The sequence below is a fragment of the Lonchura striata genome, chromosome 5 (genome assembly GCF_050655825.1).
Source record: "Lonchura striata isolate lonStrDom1 chromosome 5, ASM5065582v1, whole genome shotgun sequence".
NCBI lineage: Eukaryota > Metazoa > Chordata > Aves > Passeriformes > Estrildidae > Lonchura > Lonchura striata.
Window position 1 is genome coordinate 60955673 of NC_140707.1, and position 20628 is coordinate 60976300.

The window sequence follows — 20628 nt, forward strand, 5'->3', positions numbered from 1 at the left end:
ATGTTGTGATGGGGAAGATGAGTGACTTATATAAAGCTTCTTTAAAGAACTGTCATTGTAGCTAACACTGCACTTTAGAGATCAGGCAGAACATCTAGATTATCCAGAGATTTCTTTTAATTTGAACTAGGGATTAACTTAGTGTTTAATATATTTCTTTTCTCTCCTCAATTTCCTTAGCCAACAACATTGGAGCTTAAGCCTTTTTGCATTTTATTTCCTTAGAATATACAATTTAAAAACAAAAAGAGTGCTGCTTTCCAGAGTCAAGTGAAAATTTCAGTTTGAGGGAAGTGAAATTCTTCTTTAGGAAATATTGCAGACATTTGTGGTATGGAAAAAAAGCCTGTAAAATGATATCTTGTGAGATCAGAATTCCTGCAGCAAGTAAGAAGCTTTTTGCTTCCCTTCTGTCTTTCCAGTTACACTCGTTCTCATGGCTATGCAGCAGACTGATTTGTCATTTCTGAATGCTAGAATTTGTGGAGAACTGTACTTTACTTTGTCTGTGCTATCACAGACAAAGTAAAATACAAAGCAATGACTCCTGTGATCCAGGGTTCACAGAGGCTAAATGTGAAATGACCAAAAGTAGGAAAAATGCATTCAGCAATAGGATTTGGAAAAACAGCAAAAAGATATGTGACAGTTAGGAGCTTTGAAGCATTTCAGTGTCAAAGAGGACTTAACCTGGAGCATAAAACTAACAAAGAAGCATTAGGAGCCCCACGGTCTGTCTCCAGTCATGTCACTCCGAGGGCTATATCACTTAACTTCTCTCAAAATGAATGTCACTCTGTTTCTACATGCAATTATACTGCTTTGAATCTTGAAAAACAAATGTTCTATATTATTCTAAGATCTTAAAATTAGAAAGGAACTGGAAAACAGTCAAAGGGCAAGGCAATGTAAAGGTTTCTGTCAATGCTCCTTCCCCTTGCTCCAAGGTGCATACTTTTCCACAGGTCACAGCTCCTTCAGGAAACACACAGCTGCTCTGCCATAGTCCTCTCCGCAGGCTGCAGTGTGTTGATCTGCTCCACTATAGAGTACCTCATCTTTGTTCTTTTCCTCCTCCTCCTGACCTTGGTGTTCCCCCTGCTTATTATCACTCTTTTTGTTCCCTGCTCTTCCTCCCTCCGTGCCACACTTTCTGCCCCTGCACACTCTGTGCTTTCCCAGAGCACCAATTTGGCTGATGGGTGTACCTGTGTCCTGTGATGGGGCTGCTGCAACCAGCTCTTCAGCAGAGGGCAACCCCAGCCTCTTCTCATGGAGGCAAAAACCTTGCACACCCCTGCTGCCAGCACAAACGTCCAATATAAGATAAAATATTTAGCACAAAATTAATTTTTTCTGAGTGTGTAATCTAACATATTGTTGCTGGATGCTGACGAGGAATATTTCTACTGATGCATTCTGTTGTTTGACTTTTCAGCTATAAATACATATAAAGAAAAATTAAGCTGTCCACTTAAGCTCAGTCACTGAAATAAAAAAGGGAATAGGGTTTGAGTTTAAATCAAAACATCTTCATACTGGTGATTCACTCTATAATGCAAATAATACAGCTGCTCTGATCATATTATCTCATATTATCTATCATTATATCAAGTGATGTGAAATAGTATGACATCCAAAAGAAAGTAGAAGTTGGCATTGATATTTCAAGGGGGAAAATGGGGACACCCTTGCAGACTAAAAAAGGTCACTAGGGATGAAAATATTTGCTCTATTTACATGTGCAGCTTCAAACACAGGTACGGTGCAACAATGGAAGCAGTAAACTGAGCTTTCTGGAGGACTTTTTCCTTGTTGTTGTTGCTGAACACTGTTCATGTTGTAACCCTATCCTCCTACTCAGCTTCATGATGCATGGCTATTCCTGTTGCACCTCATCTGGCTTCAAGAACTCAGTCTTTTTAATAAACTCATGTGTTTAGTTATGTGCATAGAGCATTTATATCCAGAAAGGATATAAATACAAATTTTCCAGAGAGGAAAATATGGATCCTATATGAAGAAATTTCCAGAAATGTATTTGGACTGTAAAGTCTCCAGAGCAGCATGCATGGTGGCAGTTCTTGGTGGTGTTTTCTATGTCTTCTAGCCTCATCATATGTTGACAATAGATGTCACAATAGATGTTCAAACTAATCTGGTTTATTACACCTTTTTTGTATTTACAGTGAGGGAAAAATACATTCCAAAGTCAGTTCTCTTAAGGGAACTCAAGCTTTTAACCTTTGCTTTCTTGGAGTTTTCTATTTACTTCTCATAGCATTTTCTGTTTCCAGAACTGGGTCCTTTACTAGAGATGCTGTGTCAACTTTTAGTTGTAAAATGTTGCAAACCAACCAGTTTCAGGAGAGTTGTTTGTGATTTTTCACTGATCAATAGAGATGAAAAGTGAGCATGAAGAAAAAGTCCCACTTACGCTTCAGACCATTACACCACCTGTTCTTATCTTGGTATGTACAAGGCATTACAGGGTTAAAGCTGTGTTACCATGGTAGAAAGAAAGAAGGAGGCCTTAAGGTGCACAAGATTTATCCCTCCCTCAAAACATAGTCCTTTGCCTCAAGTGACCTATTACTCTTACAAGTGAGCCTAGTTTTGAAAGAGATAAAATCCTCACAAGTAATTTTTTCTGCTGAAGAGGACCATTTGGACTGTGTATGTTGGATAGCATCCTGTGCACAGAGTGAGTAATGGCAAAAGTTTCATAGAGGTGTCTGGGCTTGTAAGGAGACAGCACAAAACAGACAGGCCTTGTAACTAGACAAGAGCTTAGCCCTCTGCCTCATTCAGCCACTGGTGTAACAGAAAAGTAAACCACTTCTTCCCTCTCCCCTACACCCATAACTTTCTGGACTAGGAGCTGCCACTTTATGTGCATTTCCTACCAGCAAGGGTCCAATCTCAGGTAGAGCTTTGCAATGATATCATAATACAAAAATATAATGATGAGGATGTTAATTATAATGGTAATGGTATGAGATAAGAAAAAGTCATTCAGAACTCTGTTGTAAACATCTCAAAGTCAAGAGCAATCTCCAGATTTAAAAACAAATCTTACTTTATGGTGAGAAAATTAATCCACGTGAATAACTAAGTTATGTCAGTGTCTCAACACAAACTCTGCATTAATATTTGACTGGTAATAGTGTTCATTCATGTGATACTTCATGGTCCTCAGTTTCCCTTTGTCATGTTCATCCTTATATAAACTTTCAGGCACCCTAAGATGGTGCATTACAGAGTTAGCAGAAGTGTGCATGCCACAACTAGTGCAGTGGATGGGAAAAGGTTGCCTAGAATTGCCTTCTAATTTCGTTTCCTCTCCCCACCAAGGGGTAATTGCTAAACCACCAACAGCTAAACAGATCCATCAACAGATGCCAAGGCAGCTGCTAGGTCTCGGTCATGTCTTTCCCAGTAGGGGCCACTACAGAGCATCAAATAGGAAGGAAGACTGGGAAGAGAAAACGAGTACAGTATAACAGAAGGAACCAGGTAAATATGAAAAATGCTTCACTGGAAGATTAATCCTTCCTGTAGTCCATCGTTAAAGTAATAAAAGGTTTATGATTCATTTCTTACATTATAATGGAGGAGGCAATTAGTAATTACTGGATTTATAGTATTTGTTGTGTTAACTCAGCCAATAAAATACACAGCAAAACTGTTTTTCTGAAGCACATTCATTGCAAAGTAATGTTCTTGAAGCATTAAAAATGCAATCTAGTGCAATGCACTTCATGTATTATTACAGAAAGAAGGATGGTTCTCCAATGTACACTGAGGTATTAAGAACTCAAATATTTTCATTTTTTTCCTATGCAATTTTTTTCCCCAAAGGAAGTTTAAACAATCTAAGTAATCTCCAGTAATAAGATTTAGCACAAAACCATACATGTGTTTAATATCTATTGTTAAAAAACTAAGCACCCTTTCTCAAATTTCCACATTGTTCCTCTTAATGTGCAATCAAGTTTGTATCTTTTCTTTACATGTGAAAATGGTCAGACTCACACTATCTTCACTGGCTACTGGAATTTCCTTTGTATGTGCCCTAATAATACTTTTTGCTTCTACTAACGTATTTCATTAAAGTAATAATTTTTCCAGTGGTGTTTTTGTCCTGCTGTGACTTGGAATTCCATTATTATACATTGATCACTTATATATAAAGATTTACATTCTGGAGCTGCTACAAAGTAAATTTTATGTTAAAACAGCTTTTAATATATAGAAAAATTTAAACTGAATTAACAAAAAATGAAAGTATTATTTCTCTGGCACCTCACCTACATGTGCCTTGGAGCTCAAGATCTTGGAAAGTGATTGCTTTATAATGTACCCATGTACAGTTATTTGGCTTCTATCCATGAGTTAAATTAAACATGTAGAATAATAGAAAACACATGAATTTCCATCCAAAAAACACAATCGTCTTTCACTTTAGCCAAAGAAAAGTATAAAATAAACACTGCTCATCTAGAGGAACCCTACAGCCAGGGAGGGGAAAGGGGATGGAAAAGAGTGAAGTTTGAGGAAACCCCTCCAATTTATGCAAGGCATTTTTCTAAATCATGACTATACCCTTACAGTCATGAAATTCAGGATTGTCAATTCCCCTGCTAATATAATTTTCCTATACATTCCCTAAATGTTTTCTTTTGCAAAAATAGGATTGACTTTCCCCCCACTGAAAAAAAGCCTAGCCACATAATCCTTGATCATCAAGGCAGGAACAGCCCTGTAATGCAATTTCCTTCTAAAAGTTCTTAAAACTGAATTCAGAGTTAAACTGTCATGCTAGCACTCCTCAGGGGTTCCTGGAAAACCATTTCCCCATCTGAGAATGTAACTCCATGAAACCAAAAAGGGAAGCAGTCAATCTTGTCAGCTGTTTCTAGTCAAAAGTTTTTTGACAGCGGAGTTATAATTCTTAAAAATAAATTTCTGCTATGGAATTAATTTTACTAGAGCGAAAGCTGTTAGAAAATTCAAAATTGTCAAAATTACTGAAATGAAATTTCTTTATTCACCTGAATTTTTTTAAACTCCATTGTTTCCAGAATTTTCATCATTAGTACTGGTTTTCAGAATCTATGTGAGAAAAAGCAAACTGTAATCTGATTTTTTTGGGGAAGACAATAAAAGCTTACATCCTCCAACACTAGTGACAGATCTACTGAAAATGCATTATTTGCTAGATTGGAGAAAATCTTATATAATCAACATGTAAAAAAACCCCAAACAATAATATGTTATCTAGCATACTCTTTATCATTTTTTCCTTAATATGGTTTCAAACCCAAAGAAGAGTCTGTGTGTCTTAAAGCTTGTTTTTTAACCAACCATATCAGTTGATCTAATAAAAGATAAACTCTACAAACCTTCTCTTTAAAAACATTTCACACAGTCTAGCTAGAGACAGAGAAGGGAAAATTAAGTTCACAAGCCTTGCTTGTGAAGTCCCATCGAAGGGCCGATGAATTTGTCTGGATGCAATATGTAATAAACAACCCTGTGAAAAAAAAAGGCAGAAGCTTGCACAGCATCTGCTTTGCAAACTTAAATAACTTGGCCATTTAAGTTGTTTTGTTTGGTCTATTACATATGGCAAAATGATCCAATTGATGCACTCAGTACCATCAGTATTTCATTTTAAAAAATGAATCTGTTCTCTTCCCTTCCCCTCCCCATGCTGATGGAGGATCAGTTTAATATCTGGATTGCTGGCAGTGCACTTGAGTGCTGGTGAGTCAGATAGATGGGAATGCTCCCTCTGAGTCAGTGTGGAGCCAGCCTCCCAGCATGGTGCTTGGGGACACTCTGGTGCTTGAGCTGAAATCATTTAGATCAGAGAAAACCAAAGCCCTGAACAGTTGCGGTCACTTGAAATCAGATGGAAAAAGCAGAGATATTACGCCAGTATCCTCAGCAAACCCAAAAGAAGACAATAATTGCATGAGGCCAAATCTGCTCACATTCTGCCAAGAACCTTGATGAGATAGTCTTCTTTGTTTTCTGCCATTAAATAGTCAAGCTCATTATTTTTATTTTTGAAAAAGTTGCTATATTATGCACAAGAAGTGGCTGCATTTCAGTGCTGCACAAAGTGATTCTGTTACACGTGAGCTATAGGCTTGCACATGAGAAGGAATAAATCGGTCCTAGGTGTTCTTTTGCATAGACTTCAATGGAATTTAGAGTCATCCTAGACTTTTTAAATGATCTATAATTCATCTGGGAGAAAACAAAAGGAATTAAATCACAAATTAAATATTTTAGATAAAAAAAATATTGCACTACCAGCTCTTCCCCTGGCATGTAAGATCTTTGCAAGCAGTGCCCAGATTCTTATTTTAGGTTCCACCAGCGCATAGCACAGTCAGCTCCTCTGGGTTTTTGAGTGATGTGTCTCAACAAACCTATCACAACAGCAATAACCCCAATGACAATGATGTCCATTATAATAAATTCAACACTTTCCAGTGAATAACACATAATTAATACACTCCCTTTCTATTTATTATTCAAGTATTTTTAGTTTCCCTCAGCAAAAGTTCATGTCACTGACAATGCATCCAATTAAATACACAAAAATGAACATCTGCAAAATTTCAAGCTACCAAGAAAGTGCTGATACTTTCTTGCTTCAAGAAAGAAAGAGGACAGACTGACAGGGATTTTTCTCTTTTTTCATTCTGAAACACTACAACTCTTGTAACCACCATCCCCCTCATTCACACAGTTGCATAGTTAGATGTCAGTTTACTAGGGAATCATCCTGTGCACAGAAAACCATCTGAGAAACAAAATAAATTCAGTGAAAGAAAGAATAACACTAACATTTCAAAGTGATCTGAGTGTACAGGTCAGAGAAAAAAAGATTATGGCATTCACAGTAAAACAAATAAACATTTACTTTTGCAGTGTTTCAAAATGGAAAAGCATGCTTCCTGATATGTGAAGTTCAAATGAAACTCCCCATAAAGTATATGTTGATATCCTGTCCTGAGAACTCAAGTGGCAGGATAGACCTGATTGCAAAATTAAAAAGAATGAGTTCTCCACCCACCAACTTCAGCAGTGCTGCTAGGCACCATAATAATTAATTGAGCCTTGATATTTCATCAGCCATTGATTACAGAGTGGAGCTGAGTGGAACATTTCACACAGAAAGTGAGGCAATATTTCAACAAAGTCAGAAAAAAAATATCGCTTTTCACACAGCATTGTTTTGTGAATTTTGACATTTGATTTTGCTTAGCTGAATGAAGAATAGAGTGAGAGAAGGTGAGCATGACAGAGTGAGAGGGAGAGACAAGGCTCAGGCAGTTTAAATGTTTCATAGCTGAAGAGATGGGAGCAGATTCTTCATTTGACCAAAATTTTGCTGCATGCAAAGCAAAGACCTTTTGAGGAAACAAGCAGCACTCCCAGATGTTTTGACCAGACTCAAGACACTGTCTCCCAGCCCAGAGCAGTGGGAGGACTATTCCACATCTCTCAGGTTGGTCAAAGCCCCCCAGTGAAATGTTGACCAGCTGAGCACAGGTGAAGCAGACACTGAAATAGCCCCTGACATCCGGTGAGTTGTTTTGGAGAGAAAGGCTTGCCCAAGGGCAGCTGCACCAGGATGTGGTGCCAAGCTGTCTCTGCTATGGACATGTGTGTGGCAGCTCAGCAGCCAGTGGAGAGCTGGTTTATAAAGGGAGTTGAGAAAAAAGTGTTCGTTTTTATGCTACCAACATTCACCTCAGCACTGCTCAAGTCCCTCAGTATCTCATGGCTTTCTGGGAGCAAACCCATTTCTGGTCGAAGAGTTTTGATATTGATTTTAGTGTAAGCTTTAAGGAGTTTTGGGGGGTACTACGTGAACAGGGTTTTTGTCCAGACACTCAGTTTAGGAAATCTCTCTGTTCCTCAACAGCATAATCCTTTGTGGGTATGTGTGGAGGTGTGGGTGTGGGTGTGTGTTGGAATTTCAGAGGATCACAGAATATCCTGAGTTGGAAGGGACCCAAAAGGAATATTAAATCCAATTCTTAAGTGAATGAACCATTCAGGGGTCAAGCCCACAACCAGCCTTGGCATTATTAGCACCAGGATCTAACCAAATTTGTTTAAATCTGTTTAAGTATCAGGAGAAAAAACAAACATCCATGTTTTAGCTATTTTTGATTGTGTAAATTCTGTACGTACAAATGCAGTGAAATGTATTACCCTCATATAGGAAACTTTTTATTCAACAAAATTATGTAAACAGTTATTTTTGTTCTTTTTGCTTGGATGCTTTGGATGAAAGAAGGTGGGGGGAGGAAATACTGGCATGTGTGAAATGTAGGAGAGGAAAAGTAAGAAGAGAGAAATCAGAACATGACACATAATAGGGCTACAGAAAGAGCAGCTGATAAAAAAAAAGATAAGCATCGAAGAGGAAATTAAAAGACAACAAGTTATCCACTTGGAATTGATCAAGAAACAAGAGCATGTATGACTGTAGTAACATCTCCATCTTCCATTGGCAGTTCCTCCAAGATCCAGGGTGTTCCCTGAGTCCTGGCTGAAATCCAGCTTGGGTAATTATATTCTACTTACATAAAATTCCCCTTGCAGTTTCAATTGGACACCACGTTGCATCCCAAACTGTTCTGCAGTGTGGTTATGCCTGGTTCACAGCAGAGATGGCTGCATTTCAGCAGGGAGCAAAGTTATCTTTTTATATAGTTCATATACTGTGTTATAAAGCACCTGGGACCCTTCTGCATCAAACATGCTGTACATTATGTTATCAGTAGTATTCAGGTTATTAGGAGAAACAGTATACAGTCATCATTTATCTACTGAGACAATAAATTCTCTGTTAAGTAGGGTCTAAGCTAAATCACAGTGCCATAGTAGTGCTCAGATGGAATTGAATGGCACAGTTATAAAAGTAATTGAACAAGCCAGTATGGCTACAGCTGAGAAAAGTAAATCAAAGGCCTAGATCCTCAGCTTAAGTAAAATAGATTCATAGAAGCTCAGCTATTTACACCAGTGGGTAATTTGCCTCAAAAAAACAGGCTGGCAAAGAGACTGACCATCCTTCCCAAAGTTTCAATGCTTTTCCACCCAGCAGGAGCAAGCAGGCAAGTGCTGATGAACCATGTTTAAGCAGTAGTTGCAGACTTAGGGGAGGTTCTGAGGCCAAAAAAGTAGAGAAAGGGGAAAAATGCATATGCACACACACACACTCACAAACACATAAGGGAAGAGCCAGTGCAAGAGAAAACAGAGATTCAGAATGTAACTAGGATTGCAAAGTGACACAGGTGAAGAAGTCAGAAGAGGGGAATTGTGCTGTTGCCCAGTAGCTTGAAAAGAAATGTGACTGCTTATTAGTTTGGTTTTTTGTTGTGTTTGTTTTTGGGTTTTTTATGTTTAGATCAAAAGGGCATTAAGTAATTCAATCCATGTGTTTACACAGAGAACAGTATTAGCATGGGGATGTATGGAAGCCACATGGGAATATCTGCTAAATGAGACTACACTGAAAACAGCCATTCAGCAGTCTTGCAAAACCCACTGTATGGAGGAGAGTTGACCACTGCATAATTCAGCTAAGTGAAAGACAAAGACATTGAGTGCAGCAGCTTCTGAGACACAGACAGGTTTGCTATGCAACTGGTTTAACCTGTTACTTTTACAATCAATTCCACATGCAGAGTTAGGAGATGGAGTACAATAGGTTCTGCAATGAAGAGTGTGACAGAAAAAGATAATCAATTAGTGTGAAATGTAATCACTGTACAAAAACCAGATCATTCTGCTTCCAGAATTTCTGAGAAGTGTATTTTAAATATATATATATATATATAGATAAAGAGTTTATATTAATACTTGGTAAATTGTGTTTTTCTTGATCATGCTTTTGGGCTACCGAAGAGTCACTGCACTCCATTTACTATGTCATACTGTAAAATATAACATGAAAATGACTGCATAATGAAAGACAAACATTTTTCAGAGTGTGTTTTTTCTGCTGAAGAAAGCTCATTTGGACCTGCAAAGTAGACATATCAGAGGAACCAAAAATCTTTCATCCTTAGTGAAGTTAGAGATAAGGAATTTTTGAGGCACAGCATCACCAGCCAGTCAAGGTAGATGATTGTCCTGCTGTGCTCTGCATTGGACCATCCTCACCTTGAATGTTGTCTCCCCTGGCTGTGGCAATGGCCACAGCCCCAAGCCTGACAGAGTTCAAGAAGCATTTGGACAACACTCTCAGGCTCATGGTGTAAGTCTTGGGCTGTAGGGCCAGGAGTTGGACTTTGTAAGGCTCTGTAGAATACATCATTATAGATACAGTTTCAAAAACCTTGTCAAGGTGCAGGTAAAAATGCTATTTTCTGCCAGTATTTGGCATCTGCTAAAGGAGAAGGAAGGTCAGTCAAAGAGGTCATGAGTTTAGCTCCTACTGTTTTTTAAATGACCAGCCAGGCCACAAACCTCCACAAACTTATAACCAAATCAGATTCAAACAATTAAAATCAGATTCCAGAGAACATGATGAATACAGTCAAAGAGTGATAGATTTAAATAAGAAATAAATAATCATAGATAATATAATTTCTTTCAAAATAGGAGAAACTTTAAAGTACAACAGCAGCTACTTCATAATCAGGAAAAAAAAATATTTTTTTTCACACACCTAAAGATATAGGGAATAAAGCTTAAGAAAATGGGTCGAGGAATATTTTTATTATTATTTTTGTACATACTGTGAAGTATTTTGTTGAATTACAAAACCACATATCTGAAAATCTTACTGAAGCATCAGAAAGAAGACTTAATTCTTTATTGTGGGCCTGCTAATGCTCTTCAGAATTAAGCTATATTACTGTGTCTTTCAAGACTGATATTTTTGACAAATATCTAAGACTTTTTGATCTTTACCATGTATTTCACACTGGTTCACAAGCTAACTTTTCAAAAAATTAGCTTTTGATTTTGCGCCTTGCATTTTGTCAACTGGATTCTTGCAAGCTTTGGGTTAGCAACTCTAAGCCTCTGCTTCACAGAGGCTAATTAAATTAAATCAACTGAGTGAAAAGGCAGCCTCTCAGGTCTGCAGTAGAACAGGAACCAATCCCAGAGGGATGAGGAAGGGTAAAGCAGCAGTATGCAAGCTTTTCCCCTTCCCCCTTTCCTCTTTGTGGAAGCTGTCCTAGGCACTGTCCAGGAGGCTGTCAGCTGAAACTGGCGGCTGCCATCAGCTAACACTGGGCACATGAAAATGAGCCAAAAAGACAACAGAAGGAGAATGGAAGTGCCAATGTCCTCAAAATTCTGGCTCTGAAAAGAAATAAAATCTCCTTTATCTACCTCACTAATTTGTTTGATTAAGGAGATGCGACTTATCCCCATACATTGGGGACTGGTGAGAAAGCTGCTGGGAGATGGCTTTTGAAATCATGTGTGCCATTGATTGCAGCTCCCAGTCTGTGGGCAGCAACTACTGTATTATCCCCTGATTAGTAGAATGGCCTCACTATAGGGAAGTCTGTGAAGCTGGGAAAGCTTAGGGTAATTTCTACTCATATGTGCCACAAGGTTGCAATCAGCAGACATAATTTGGGGTCATAGTAGTTATCATGTCAGGTACAGGTGGAAGTTTAGAAAACTCACCTTCACAGGACTATTTTTTCATACTGCAATACAAGCCCACAGGTTAAAGATTTAAGTGTCCAAGTCAGCATTCGCAATTGGAACTGGAAATTATTTTTCTGTATGCATAAATATGGCAATAAACTTTCCTCTTTGAATGTGACCTAGTCTTGTGCTAAGTGGCTGAAAACCTGGATGCATTGAGCTCAAAGAGATAGGTCTGCAGGGAGAAGTAATGTGTGAATGAGCTGGTTATTAACATAAAAAGTGGAGGGAGCAATTCAAAAAACAATAGTGCTTCCAAGTACACAAGCTCTTCTTCAGGACTAGATTTCATGTTCTTACACTCCTTAAACTCAATCCGAGCTTTAACATGAGCTCATTCATCTCTCACATTTAAATTGCAAATAGAGTGGATATAAGATTCATCCTAAAGGAAATGAAATTACCTACCATTAAAGAAATGATGGGGTTGTTCTAAATAAAGCCTCGAGTGCTGGAGCATCTTGACCCAAAGTGGGTGTAGAGTTCAGAGAAGGCAAGTCAGAACACTTTTTAGCATTGGTTTACCCACCTGTTAAACGGGTCTAACAGACAACCTCAGGAAAGCAGAGAGAATTAATTAACATATCTGATGTTCTCCGAGATTCAAGAGAAGAGAAAGAATACAGTGCAAAATTCTATTCTTATTTTTGTCATTTTGGTGATCCATCATCCTGCAGCTCTGTGGGGATAGGAAATACTGTCTGATTCAGCAGGCAAGCACATGCAAAAGCCACTGAGATTTCCCTTTGTTGTGGGATGTCAAATGTGTTTTTATTTTTATTTAATTATTGGCCTTTATTGGGAGTGAGTTCCGATTCTGAGTGCTTTCATGGGACATCATATGACGAGGTGGTACCAAGGGAAGTGCTGCAAACTAGGTCAGGTACCACAAATGTAACCAGACAAGTCACTCAGGGGAAGTTCAGCTGTTTCAAATAAGTCAGAGACTACAGCCTCGAAGACAGTGATTAAAGCTTAGAAACCTTTATTGAAGCCACAGCATGATAGGCCTGAATCACTCCAGCAGACAGACAAAGTTGTGCTATTATCAGTTTTAAGCCATCATGGTAAAATTCTGATCCTGCCAACCTTACTCACATCAGGGACTATCCTTTGCCTGGCAAGGAGACCCATTTGCTGTGTTCACACATCATAATTGAGGTCTGAGCCTAAAATAAATAAAGGCATATGAAAGACACTCAGTGCTGTCTATATTAGATAAACTTTTCCTAGGCGTTTGAATTTTTATCCAAATTGAGCTTGTTCATGGACTATTTTGTGGTTCTTACAAAAGTAGGACTTAAAATATTGTCAACCACCTTATACAATCAAAATATTGTAATTAAATAGCCTCAAATCTGGAAGAGATAATTTAGAAAAATAAATCTGGAAGAGATACTTTGATATATTTTTTCTTTTACTAAAACTGAATTTTTAAGAGCTACCTCATACACACCTGTTCACATCTGCCTAATTTGACAGTCAGCTATAATAATAAATTCCTAATCCAATGTTTTTAATCTATGTAATCATTGTTCACCTTTAGCAGCACAATTTCTTAAAAGGGGTAGTGTTTGGTGTTACTCTGGTCTGAAAAGATCTACATATCAACAACTTCCTTACCTTACTTCTGATTTTTGTCAGCTTCAGGTTTTGCCTCTACCTATGTTTTTATAATATGTTTTCTTTGCCCTGGAATGGAAAACAGAAGTCTGGCTTTGGGTTTGTTTTTTTGTGGGGTTTTTTTTTGTTGTTGTTGTTGTTTTTTTTTTTTGTTGTTGTTGTTTTTTTTGGGGGGAGGGGGTTGGTTTTTTTTAATGATTGGTTGCATTTTTTTCACTTAATATACATTTTGATTTAGATATCAAGTTGATCATAATGCTGATTTTTGACAAAATTAATTGCACCAGCAGTGCCCTATCCTGCAGTGCTTTCCCCTTGACATCCTGGGCTGTTACATGCTCCTGGGCAGGCAAGACTTACAAGGATGCTGTTACACAGCTCTTGTTTAGTGTTTAGATCTTTAATATTTAGATCTTTAAAGTGTTTTGTGTCTACTTCTAGCAGGCTTTGTGCCAGTTCCCCAACAATGTAGCCGAATCAGTAACTTGGAGCCAATTCCATGATAGTGGGTCCAGCAGTCTGCTCTGGGTATGTATCTTGTGAGTCCTGCAGCCTGCATGCCTCTTTGCCAAACAATGATATAATCAATAAGCTGCCAGCTCTTGGATCAAGGATGTATCCAAGATATTTTAGGCTTATCCAATTACCGAATAATTGTGTTTGCAATAACTAGCTCATGTTCAGCACATTTGGTTATTAGAAGAAAGTTGATTGCTGCTGACTCTTTCAGTGCCAATACAGCCAGAAAAGCTCTACTTTATCATGTCTCCACTAAGCTTAGACAAGTTACCTCTGAGTGTTTTCCTATTTTTGGTGTCATGTAATGACATGCAGCTTATTCACACTGCTGTCCTCCAGCAGGGTTAGCGTAAAGGCTTTAAAGGTATTGGCAGTATGCCTCCAATTTCCTCTTCTCCCCCTTACACAATTACAGAGCTTTAAATGATAGTCCCTAAATTCTCAGTCAGCTCCTGAAGCCACCCAGTGAGACAGCAGGATGTGCAGTTATTCCCAAGCACCGATGAGCACAGAGTGCTGTGCTCCCTGACAGCAAATCAGTATAACCCACCTGGCAGGTAAGGGTTCTCTTTGTTATGCAAATTGTGTTTTTCAAGGCTTTTCACTCTCCAGACAAAGAAATAACGTATAGACACTTAGTAAAAGCTAAACCCAAAGAATTCTAGCCATTCTGGAACAGTCATCTTCAGTGATTTCTTTGAATACAAGTGTAAAAACTGCCAAAAACCACGATAAAAAGATGTTAGTATATTTTCATGGTCATTCTTTTGGAAATTTTGCACTTCTAAGGAGATCCCATGATGCAACAACTTTATAGCATGAGTTGGTCCCATGTTGATTTTCAGTCCACAAATTCAATGGGACTCCTTTGAGAAATTCTAGCAAACTTTTTTTTTTAAATCATGTTTCAAATAAATTGTTTCACTTATGCACTTGGTAGGCAAGCATAAATAGGTTGCAAAGTAAGCTGCCATTTAAAATATTTTTTTAAAATATAGTTTTTAAAATATTTTTCTAGAAGGACTTTAGTCTTGAAATTTGAGGAGGACATCTAAAAAAATCACACTGAATATGCTGCAACAACAATTTAAAAAAATTATATATTTCAAAGCAATAGACATTCATTGTGAAAGGGTGATGAGAGCAGAAGCAAATATCTATGGATCAACAAGTGAGTTTCAGTCTGTATCCAGGGGCGTGTTTCTTTATATAGCACTTACCATGAGCTCCCAGGAAACCAGAGGGTGAACACGGAGCATATCACAGATGTAAGGATTTTCAGTTCTTACACTGTCGTGGTTCAAAGAAGATATAGATGCCTTTCAGTCAACAGCCAAAGGGAGCCACATGCCCTCTTTCCTGGAAACAGATAAGGTGCTGGGATGGTAGCAGCTTACTATGCAGAAGCAAATACAGAAAAGGATTAAAAAAAAACAACAACAAAAAAAAGACAAACAAAGACAGTTTAAAACAAGTGGTAACATCACTTTTAACTTCTTTTTTTTTTTTTTTGTACTGACAGTTTTAAAAATCACTTAAAATCCACATAAAAGTGCATCATGTGGGATTCAAATAAACACAAGTGGCCTACTAATGCACTAACGTGTGTGTAATTATTTTAAAATCTGGTTGCACAACAATGAACTCTGCTTTTCATCTTAATCTCATGGAGGAGAAGAGATTTCTGTGGTCTTGGTAAAATGCAATCCACGCCAGGCTTGGACTAGTCTGGCCACCCAGGTTTGCCTTTTCATATATCTGATAGATGTGTTTTGACAAGTTATATTAAGTACAAAGCAGGCCACCAGAGCAGCATGTGGAGTTGATATAGACAGAGACAGAAAGGCAAATAACAGTATGAACACACTTTTGTAGGCAGTATTTGCCATAACCAAGTATCCCCTCATACATCATATTACCACACTTTATGAAGGAAAAAAAAGTCAATGTAAGAAACAGGGATTAAATGCTTTCAAAAGGCAATATTTTATGCAGGATTTACAGTCTCTGCATCTCCCTTATCTGTGTCAGGTTTGTTTTATTTTTTATATTTTTTTAAGATCTGCATTTTTACCCTTGGTGTACCTTTCATTTTACACTGGTTCAGTTAAGGGGAATGTCAGAGTTTCTATTCCCACTCCATCCTTCACTTTCTATTAATACCAGTGTATGTTTCATTTAGTCACTCTGAAAAACGGTGCAGAAACTTCATAAGGGGAAAAAAAATGCTGGCACATGCACACCTGAATTGATTGCCCTTTTCTTTCACAGCCATCTTGAGTACATCACCGTCATCCTCCAGAGTGCTCCTAAACAAGTTTTGGCAAAGGCAAAAACAAACACTATTTTAGAACATCTTTGGATGCACTTCCAAAATGCAAAACTAATTAATCAGTAGTCTCTGAGAGACTCAGCTAAATGTGGCTGCTTCTCTGACACTGATCTCGGCTTTGATGTGAATATAGAAAGCATGTGAGCAAACCCCCTAAAAGAGGTAATGGGTGTCAATTATTTATTTGTTTGCAAGACGGGGGAGTAGAAGGTGAGCAGTAAGTACACAGCTAATCCTGCCTGGGCCCTCCTGACCGTGAGGCTGATTCGCTCCCTGCCTCCTGACGCTGTGTCTGCCCAGGATGCTGTAGGATGCTTTCCTGGGCTGTCATGGTGCCAAGCTCCTTACAAAGCAGGATACACTTAAAGGATATGTATACTGTCAAGCCACATATAAAGACTGTTATTTTTAATTATTTATTAGCAACACCAGAGAGTTGCTAGCTCAACATATAGGCCCTTCCCCTTGCTTCGTTTAACTGTCATTGGTTTTCAAGTCAAGAGTGTGTGTTCTGAGCGTTAGCTAGTCATTAGCATCGTATTCTCCAGACACAATATAATCATCCTAATAATTGATTGTAGTGAAGGTAGTCACTTGTATCCCATACAATTCTCAGCCGTGAACTTTGTCCTCTGCAGTTTATTATGCACGGAGAAACAACTTGATGTTATAATCTATCTTCCTCACAAATTTACATCAAAGGGCAACAAGCTACATATTGCTCCTTCAAAACATACCACTTGTATGATGCTGTAAAAGCACCTGCTTTTTCTGAAAAGCATGTTATTAGCAAATGTGAAATTAAAATAAAATGCACTAAGTGAAAGCCTTCCTCATAGAGATTATGAATATATGGAGAAAGAAAGTACACGTATGATTTTTCTTTGGAAATAAAATTTATTAAAATAAAGTAGAGTGACTTTTGTGTCACCAAAAAGGGTACTATATTGATACTACACTGATTAAGAGAAACTGCCTGTAGAAGTAAGAGTAATCTGCAATATTTGTGTGATAAATACCTTGAGAAAAATGTCTGCTTTCCTTGTTGACTGGATCAATTTAAAATAATTTCATGTTCTTAAATAATGTATAAATTTTATTCTTTTTCTCTCCCCCTATACAGACCTGTCTAATGCAATATATAGACAGTGAAATTTGGAAGTTTTCAAGATGTCTATTTATAAAAGTTTTAAATCTGATTTGCCACACAAATTTTCTAAGCCTAATATAGTCCTCAAGAGGTGCAAATGAAAAGGGACAAAAAGAAGTCACTGAAATATTTATAAAGATGAGGAGAAAAAAAATCTGTGGTAAACAGTAGTTAATTGTAAACCCATTTTCATCCTCTCCTGCCTCCAGCTCAAAACCAATATGATAAATGACCTCTGGAAGATAAAATGGGAATTTTCCGTATTTACTTGATAGATTAGATTCATATGCAGAACTTTTATTACAACAGTGATTAGGCACTTATTTATATACAATGAATAAGTATCTTAAAAATCTGGGAAGCTTGCTCATCTGTACCATGCAGATACATTTTTTTCACCATCTTTAAGTAAGGAAATGGATTGCAGGAGTGTTAGACTGGAAAGATCTCAAAAAAGAGAACTCTCTTCTTAGAAATTTACCCAGCCCGTATCACAAAAAGACCTAAATGCTACAAAAATCTTCAGAAACCAATCAGGTGACATGATGTGTACAAGAATGAAGAGGATTTAATAAGTCAGAGTTACCACTTCAGTATATTTCTGAAAACAGGATCTCAGTGTGATGGACACTGAAGTATGAAAGATGGGATAGTCCCAGTTTATCCAGCATAAACAATTTTCCTATAAAATAGGAGACAAATCAGGACAAATGGTAATATTTTCTCTGACAGAATGGAAGGAAATTCGAAATCCTGATATCATCAAAAGTATCCATTTACTACGTGTCTCAAATTACATCCTTAACTGGTTACTCAAAGATCACTCCAGCTTTTGCACATGTGTAAATCCCTAATAAGTTTATAAGCTTTATAATTTCTGACCTAATCACCAGACACTCTTAACACAGAAAGCATTGCTTTCTCCTGAGGACCAAGCAGTAGCAGTTATTTTTTGAAGTTATCATTCAAAACAGATGCCTTTAAAACAAACCTATTAATAACTATTTAGAATCTATTTTTCCAATAGTAATGACTGGATTTTTTTTTTTACTTTGTTCTTGAAGAAGGATAAATGTTTATATTAGTTGTTGCACACAATAAGGCTTTAAAAGAGAAGTAGAAAGGCTAGTAAACTCAATGAGTTGTAACATTCTTTTTTACTGTAGTTTTTGTGATTGAGGGTGCCTATGTCTTCCTATTAATAAAATATATACAAAAAAATATCCTTAAATAAATCAGTATTTTGCAAATAAATTAGCACTGTGCCTACTATGGCGTTAATTTGTAGTATGCATCTTAAAACATTAGGGTTAGTATTCTGTCTGCGGCATTCTAAGTTATTTTGCATTTTTCTCCTCAGTAAACTCTTGGAAATATGATCAACTGACATTGTGCAAGACCCTGGTCTCCATCTCTATTTCATTAGCTCTTACTCAGATAGATGGAATCTTTGACAGTTCTTTAGTCCTTGGTCATTGAAGACACCTGTAAGACAGTCACTTTTCTAGACCTGACAATATAACTTCTATTTCTTCTATACCCTTAGAATCTCCCCTCTCCTGTGGGAGTTTCGAATTAGAAAGTACATTTCCGAATTCCATTTCAAGGAGCTGTTTCAATTCTTTTTCAGTGAACAACTTGTCAGCTCTACCAATTCACCGACCCATATTTCTCATGCAAACCTAGAAAATGCATGCAGCACACTGCACAACCCCCTGTGTGACCATGGCTGGGCTTTGTTAACTGTTAAGTAGGTTATTATTTTCATCTGATGAATGATTAAGTGCTCTATAACAATGTAAAGAAATTTGCCCTGTGTGGTCTAGCTGCCAGCTGAATTCCATTGCTTCTACTTGAACTTGGTATGTGGAATATTTAGTAATCTTTAGCATAAAAATTTTTGCTCAGGCAGGAAATGTAAATATTTTCTTCTTCCTTACAAGAGGAAAAGGTCACGTTTTACTAAATTGCCCTTATCACATTTCTCAATATTATAAATTTTATCAAAAGCTCAATTTTTTGTTTGAATAGGAATATTAATTTATCCACAATAAATATATTTAGTAAGTGACTGTCTAGCCTAATAATCCTCCTGCTTTTTACTTTTGTCACAGTGTATAGTGTTACACAGTGTGAACAGCAATAATGGTCATGTGTTCATAAGAGTAGATTCATTTTGGCAAGTCTTGTTAGTTGACAGGTATGTAATACAATTGCCTTGCGGCTTTGAGACCAGGTTTCAGATACAGCCTTCACTGAAGTGACTGAAAATCATTCACATCTCATAACTGTATCAAGTGACAAGTAACGTGAATTCAGTCAGTATGTGTGTGGGACCTGATGTACACTAGCCAGTCAAAAGTGCTTCCCTTTATTCAGTTCACTGCTATCTCTGACCATCAGAAGACACTTAAGGCAAGGGATTAAGGCCAGCTACACATAACTATCTTTCTAAATATATTCATATCCGTCCAACAAGACATTTATGTGCCCAGCAGCTGTTTCTGTAGCTTTTGTACTCAGTGTCCACTAAAGGAACTCAAGTTCCTCACATACATAAGGGCACTGTACTAATTGTCAACATTAACTGCCAAAAGCAGCAATTCTATCAAGTTGATGTTGAGTCAGACATGGACTTGTCCTGATTGGGTTACTTTTTAACGCTGCTGGACACCTCTCACTGTAATGTTTGCACTGCTCACCAAAGAGTGCCAAACATTGGCATCTCATTCATGCTTGTCATTGCCATGATATCACACATAAATCTCTAAGAGGAAACAAGATTTCACCTTATTATATCACATACAAGGAACATGTCAGTTATATGAACTCATGGTCAAAAAAGGAAAATGGAGTTTATATCCAACAGCCAGTGATCCTGCAAGCTTTAGGTAAGATATTTAATTCCTCTTTTCATCCTATCTTTATCCAGTACAAAATAAAATTATTAAGAACAAGAATATGTGTGCTAGACACTTTGAGATGTACAGCTGGTTTAAAATTTTTTTATCCATGGGCACAATGTTCTGCATGTGCAAGCATGTTTATTTTATTATAAGCATCTCAAAACACATTTTACTCCCCCAAATGTTTTTCTTTAAGGAAAGGGCACCATGCAGATGGAATGCCTTCCAGATCAGAAGAGAAACTCAGTGTGTTTTCACTTCATGGCATGGTGAGTAGCATGGATGAGGCATATTGCTCCTAGTTGTAACATGGTCACACCAACAGTGGTAGAGGATACTGAAATGCCTGGAGGGAGAGCTCTCATTACACCAGCAAAGAAGAAAGT

The 20628-nt window shown here is 37.5% G+C and overlaps 1 long non-coding RNA gene across 4 annotated transcripts in view; it reads right to left on the reverse strand.

Moving 5' to 3' along the window:
* Positions 1-20628, reverse strand: part of LOC146767402 (uncharacterized) — a 118532-nt gene that overhangs the window by 6212 nt on the left and 91692 nt on the right. The window contains exons 4-5 of one of the 4 annotated variants that reach the window (XR_014955762.1): positions 16098-16163; positions 511-15213 (exon numbers count right to left, since the gene is read on the reverse strand). This is a non-coding gene — a long non-coding RNA (uncharacterized LOC146767402). Of the gene's footprint in view, positions 1-510; positions 16164-20628 lie in introns of those variants that run through there. The other 3 variants (XR_014955761.1, XR_014955760.1, XR_014955759.1) reach the window with 3 other exon arrangements.